General features: G+C 40.4%; 1 protein-coding gene across 2 annotated transcripts in view; it reads left to right on the top strand.

The window, feature by feature from the left end:
• Positions 1-3,255: 3,255 nt before the first annotated feature.
• The window catches only part of LOC107263852 (MOB kinase activator-like 2), a 14,964-nt gene continuing 11,132 nt past the window's right edge, over positions 3,256-7,087 (top strand). Inside the window, exons 1-2 of one of the 2 annotated variants that reach the window (XM_025081172.1) lie at positions 3,256-3,653; positions 3,860-3,923. The gene's annotated coding sequence lies outside the window, so the exon portion shown is untranslated. The remainder of the gene's footprint in view (positions 3,654-3,859; positions 3,924-7,087) is intronic. The other variant, XM_015731498.2, reaches the window with a different exon arrangement.

Genomic DNA, 7,087 nt, shown 5'->3' with positions numbered 1-7,087 from the left:
GGTCAATTTCGACTTGTACGACAATTTGTGATTTATTTAGTTGTTTACTAAAAACACCTTTTTTTAATATCAATTTTTTTACCTATTTACACTTTTTTTTTTTTTCCTTACATCAGATATCACGTCTTCATATATCTTATTCGTGTTTTCCTTCATTATATTTATTTTTCCTATTTTTTTTTTTTTTGTCGTATCGCTGCATAAATCCACTTGGGAATCAGTGATACTTTACTCCGGTTCTTTACTAAAACTAGAGTTCCCATATCGACCATTTACTTTTTTGAATTCCACGTTATCCCTTTTTTCCCCTATTTATACCTCTTTTCCTTCTACTAAATAACGCGTCTCTACGGATATCCTCCTCGAGTGTACTGTAGTAATGTGGGTTGTAAAATCGTGCACTTCCAAGACCGGCATCGTCCTGACCATTACCTCCTTCCTAGGAGAATGGATCGTTACCGGTTTTCCAGATGGCATCGCGGTAGGTATAAGATACGTAGACGCGAAGTCTCGCAGTAGAGAAAAGTATACGAGACAGAACGGCGACCATGTAGGAAATGACGCAGCGCAGTCAGTGACATGTAACGAAATTTATACGTGAGATTAATTGAACTTACTTTCTCCCTTTGTACGTGTCCCGAGCGTAAGAAAGGATTCGAGGGTGAGCGAGTGCGATTAGGGTAGTAAAAATAAAATTTATTATACTAATATAGACGGGTAAAAGAAACATTGGTCTGGCAGAAGGGGATGATCTGCGGCGAAGAGTCTGTGAAAAATCACGAACGTTTACTTAGGGGATGAAAAAGAAAAGCGAGGGAAAGATGGAGACTGTCACAATTGAAAAATTTTTGGCGGGTCCCATACTGGCTTCTATGGCCGTGAAAATCGAGAGCAATAATATATCTATTCTTTCGCGTCCCTCTTGGTCCTTGGGTTTATGGGTTTTTTTCTTCTTCTCGCCTCTGCGCATGCGCGAACGCAGACGTTTACAAGAAGGCCGAAAGTAATTTCGTCATTGTGACAGATATAGAATAAAATTCATCCATAAACGTAAATTGGCTCCCTAAAGCGTCGTTGAGAAATTTCTCTTTTCACTTATCCCTTTTTCCTTATTACTTTCTTTTCCCCGTATCCCCAACGCCGTATCCACCGTTTTGGCAAACCCCACATTTTTGTTTATTATACCCGTTTCTTTTATACGCTAACCACACAGCATCCCATCAATCTCTCATTCGTCTTTCTCATTCCTATTGATTTCCTCATCGAGAGGGAACGGTATAGAGATGGATAGACAGATAATGGTAGCATTTAGCATAGCAAGAGAGAGAGAGAGGACTGAAGACGCTATTAATCTCTTCTAGCTGCGCGAATCCTGAAGGAGAACTAGGATTTTTCAATTGCAACGTCGAACCTCTTCAGAAGATTAAGTGAGAGTACTGATAAAAATTGTTATGCATGTTAACGTTACGTCAAAGCCATGGATGATGGTAAAATGTCTTATGGTAAAAAGTTGTACAGTTTATATATAATGTTAAAACGTATGTATGCGTGTGCGTGTGTGTATATATATATATATCGAGAGAATCGAAAATTGAGACCGAGCCAATTTCTGGCTTGGCGAAGGAAGAATAATGGTGGTTGCAACCTCGACTGGTTCCCAACTCCTCTTGTTCCTCCAACCCCCTTTGACGATCCGAGGAATAGCTTTCTTCTTCCGTGACTAACTTTTCAAAGTGCAACGACCAAAGTTTCTTAGGTAACTTCGACGCCTAGAACGCTTTTACGTGTAACGTTATTTCATGCAATTATTTCGAGCATCTTAGTTTAATTAATTTACGTGTAATATCATATTATCAATTTACAAGCGTATAAAATACCTTTGATATATGATAAAGCCATATGGTATATACCATATGGGTATATACCGTACCAACTGTCATATGACAGTTTCGAATATTCCCGACTGCGGTTACCATGGGGTCCGACGTCTGGACTTGGAAGCCAGTTGATCCTTTAGATTTGTCGCAATTCCAATTGCAATTCCGTGAAATTCCCAGTTGCAGTTTGATTCTCTCATAAACCATAAGCCGATACTGTAAATCGTTGAATCATGCTTGTCCCGTACTGGACCGTGACGCTGCATATAGCATTACAGTACACACTGCGAATGGAAATAAATTACTTTTCGAATTGTAGGGTAAATATCAATCAGTACGCGAGCCAGCATTTCGGCGATTTACAATCGCCTCGTACAAACTCATTCGTTATTACACGCCACCGCTTAACGTTACCAGAAAATCCACTTTAATCCGCGCATATCGAGTCGCCTCGTGGAACAAATGATTCTGGAAATCTCCATGATTGTAACGATCTAACGATTTACCGTTACAGCCAGGAACTTGGAGATATGTGAGAACACGTGCATTTGCGATTTTACACTAATTGGAATTTTACGTGGAACAGAGAGAAAATGGTTATTCTACGACTGAATTGTGTGGTTTCCATCAGAGGGAATGATAGTTGAGTTTTATTCAGGTATCGGGTCTTTTGAACGTACGATATAAAAGTTATACATTTCGCAACACTCACAAAACTGTCTGCATTCTGATTGTGTAATGGCGTCTGGAAGGGTAATTCTCGCCGAGGGCCTTTTCATGGTTGGAAACTTGACGTTTACATCCACAAAATGTTTCTCGAGTTATAAAGCCGGCTGCTCACGTAACTTATCGACCCTTGCGAACTCTAAGAGCGTGTTTTAACCCTTCGTGCGTGTTTTCCTAGCCTCGGCTTTCTGGAGCGATTCCGTGCACGTAACGAGAATATTTTTCACGGGGAGTTTAGAAATAAAAGTTTCTTACAAACTCCTGACTGGAGTGTTAGGTAACTTCAAATAGGGTAATGTAAATGGATACCCTGTGTATGCAAGCCATCCTTGACAGTCGATACAGAGGTACTATCGGTAATACAGAACCGTAAGCCTTCAGCGGGTAAAACAGTTGAAGAAAATTACCCTAAGAGCAATATGTGACTGGTTATTAAAAAATGTTTTATTTTAATTCCTGAATACTCCAGTCTTTCGTATTCTAAAATAAATATTAATTTATTAAATACTTATAATTTATACAAATTTTCATTTTTATCGATACCACGACTTTAGTTTCAAACTCATCCGCTACGGTACATTCTGTTTCTCCGTTAGAAGAGATATGACTGTACGTGGTAGATAGTACCCTCTGGTGTCGGTCAATGAAGTAGAAATGACCGTACGAGGAGAAACGTTAGATCAGCTGTGCTCTAAAGTAGCTCCGACCGCGTTAAGCGTCGCATTCGTGAATTTTCTCAGTGTTGTCCGCGCGCTCGTCATAATTTTCGGAAAAACGAATCGCCCAATCTCGAGTCAAGAAAAAGACCGTGCGGCAACTGTAGGATCGTCAGTTTCGTGAAAGACGACTTATTTTGCAAGCGAGGCATGACGGGAACAGGTGACAATAGAACCTCGCCATGTTAGATTTCACGAGATTGCGGATTGAGTGCTAGTACGAGAGGATATATTTCGTTTAGTGCAAGCTTTCCCGGTGTTGATCTACTTGAAAATCATCCAAGCTGGATAGATTACCCGAGTATCTCCGCGATACCGTGGACTGGTTTATGGGGTAAGTTTCAGAATAAATATATCTTGTAGATTGTCCTGTAGCATCAACCGAATAGAGGTTAACCTTACCTGAAAAGAAAAAATTCCTGAGAACCTTGAGTCGGTATTAATTGTGGATGGTAGAATATAGAATAAATTTGAATGTCTTCTTTAGTTCTGCCTTAAACTGTTCCTTTTTATTTTTCAAATAAATCGATGATAACCCAGGAGCGTCATTGACGTCCAATGGCCACGTCAAGTTGGCCCTAGAAACAGAAGCGTCTTCTGAAAGGTAGAGAAAAATGCATTATCATCGTCTACGATGCTGCTTCATTTCCTCGGCATCGTCCTCTTCTTCTTCTTCTTACTTATTTTCAACTTCGTTAAACCGTCACGCTTATGACGCTCACACGAAGTATCCCCAAGAATCCCTGAAAATCATTCATCGTGTCTGATGTTAAGTTTCTTCGCGAATACGTTTTCCTGGAGAGTGCGATGACTGTGTGTACGAGGTAATTAAAAATGCACTTTCACACTTTGACACTGTCGTTGGGGAAAAATGCACGGCGTACTTGAAATTTCCACGATATCGCGAAAAACTAATTTTAGAGGTCGTTGCCACGCGGCTCAGCAAATGTGTGAAACACTGGACGCTTTCAATTACTGTCGAAATGCAAGTCCTTTAACAGTTACAAATGTTTATAAGATCACTTGCTCGCTATTAAATAAATGAATTCTCTACATACTCAATCGAAAAAGGTCAAACTCCCGTACGAAATTGGAAAATATTAATCGCGCGCTTTAAGGACTCATTTAAACCGGTTATAGGGCACGCGTGGGCGCGCTCGACTATTTAGGCCTTTTTAACGCGTTACTAGGCAGGATTTGCGTAATGAAGTAGCGTCGCCAGCCGTGCGCCATTGGCACTCGTGTCCAGCAGGGAGAAAATTCAATTTCAATCTCACAAACGTTCCGTACAAGAGCCCTCTGAAAGAAATTCCAAAAAGAAAAACAAGTGATCCAAAACCAATCTTCTCCAGTTCCCTCAGTTTTGATTATGACGTTCGTCGTAACGCTCGTTATTATAAACCCACGTCGCGTAAATATATACATATATGTGTCTCGATCGAGTTCTTTTTTAGTCTTTTTTTTTCATCTCTTTGTCCATTATGTAACGTCGTACTGGACGTTCTACGTCGTGGCGCGTCGATCGATACGATGTCCAATCGATATCAGAATTAAGTGTCATCCACACCTAGTGAAAATAAACGGTACACTCACGAAGAAGTCTGTAAGGCGTGGAAATAGCGACCGGCAATTAAAAGCCATTGTGAACCTCGTGCTTTTTTCTTCTTTTTCTTACTCTTATTCTTTTCCTTCCACCTTAGTCGCCTTGGCTTTGCCTCTTTTTCCCCTTTTTTCTTTCTTTTTCGCTTCCATGCCCTCTCTCGCCCCCTCACCCATCCTACCCGTCACCACACAACGATCCGTAGCACTCTCCAGAAACTTCGCGAACAAAAGACGTCTCTTTGCGTCAGGCCGGCGAAGACACGTGCTTAAAAACATTGCCTAATTTATTTCTATGAACATCTTCAAGAACAAGGACACTTGTACTTCTGTCGCTGTTTCGCCCGCCATAGAAATCCTCGGTAGTTCCCTTAACGATAAAATGAAAAATATCAAAGATGAATTAACCAACGATACGTTTCGCGTGCCATTGTCATCGACAGCTTGTCATTGATAAATTGATTAATATTTTATTTTTATATCGTCGCGACGTTGACGTTCCCTTTTGATAATTTTCTGTCAAATTACCGATCCTGACAATTCAACCAAATATCTCGATTCCTGATAGAACTCAACTCCTCCGAAATAACAAAAATACTATTGCACCACCGTGCGCGCAAGTCTATTTGTCTCCAAGGAAAATATGGACCTTCGCCATTTTCCTAACCTACAAAGGACAACGTTCAAGCCCATGAAAGTTTTACGACGCCCGTACGATAAGGACTGCGTAAGATTGCGATACGTGAAAATCCTAGTTTACCATTTTACATCCATAACCACAGGACCTTTTGCACTATGTATCTCCCAAGCGTACACTCTCTGTACCCCAAATCACCATTAAATCATTTCTGATAACTGATGCCTATAAGAAATATGTATAAACACCCAGTGAAAACTACGTAACGCGAGGTCGGGAGAAATTAGCATAACAAATTGACTAGCAGTTATCGCTCTCGTGCGTCATTGCAAGTAAAAAAAGTTTGTCTAATTCTTGAGCAACTAAGTTTTACCTATAGTCGCATATACGTGTATACGAGCCTCAGGTGAATATACACGTATTCATACATTTAGCTATACTCTAGTCAGTAACGAATGAACGGTCAGGCTAGCAGGCCAGTTCGCCGTACACAATACTACTTCTCGTCCGACATCATCCAACTGTACCGATGATGACTCAGTCGGGCTTGGCGATGTGATTGGCTTCATGATGAATCACGTTCCTTGCCAACGAAGAATAAACTTAGAAAGAGGGTTGCATAGGGCCGTTGGACTTTTTTTTATAGTCGCTCTTTACCCGTGTTGCTTGGTTTTATATTTTTAATTATTTTTTTAAATCCATATCCAAATCTACGCCTATCCATAAAATGCCACATACCTGTGTACCAAATATCCTTGCGTTATATAGACTTTACGATTTTCTCACGTCTCACGAGAATAACAATGGTTACGTTTTCACGTTTGCATAGGACGATATTGCCTCACGGGACACGGCCGTCTCCTTCGCTATGCTGTGAAAGTTCAAGGGCAAACACGGCGACGAACGTTCAGCAACGCTCTTGTTATTGCACCACTCTCAAAACGCCCGTACAATTCTTGTTATTCAGGTAGATTAGGAAACGAGGCAAGATAATGTTATTTGTGCTTGTTTACGCGTTTTATGTATTTTTCGTGACACGGACTGAACACAAAGTATCCATTGACTCTGTTACTCTCGTGAGTCTGGTGCATTATATTCTTTTTTTGGATGTTCAAGGATTTAGACATTTTTTTAATATCCCTACTTTGCCTATTCGTTGCTATCTTTAAGATACTCGGGGTAACAGTCTATGATGACTTTGCGCCACGTGTTTTCTTTCTGGCAAACAGACTTTATCGTTATCTCGATATTGTGTCGTTGCTCTGTGTACTGTCTTGCGCAATTTTTTTACACGGACGATTGAAGATTTTTTTTTTCTTTTACGATAATTCAGGAAAGCAACAACAGGAACAATTATCCCTGCGCGAAAGAAAGCGTGACATTCGTCGGGAATGACTTTTGGCTTCTTTGACAGACTCACGAGGAACTTTGGATTATTCGAATTTTTTTTTTTCTGTTTCTCGTCCAAATAATTTTCACGTGTTTTCAGACTGTATCGTATACATTTTATTAAGCAGGAGCCCCCCCCCCCC

Source organism: Cephus cinctus, unplaced genomic scaffold, assembly GCF_000341935.2.
Source record: "Cephus cinctus unplaced genomic scaffold, Ccin1 Ccin1_scaffold0167, whole genome shotgun sequence".
NCBI lineage: Eukaryota > Metazoa > Arthropoda > Insecta > Hymenoptera > Cephidae > Cephus > Cephus cinctus.
This window is presented reverse-complemented; position numbering and strand designations above follow the sequence as displayed.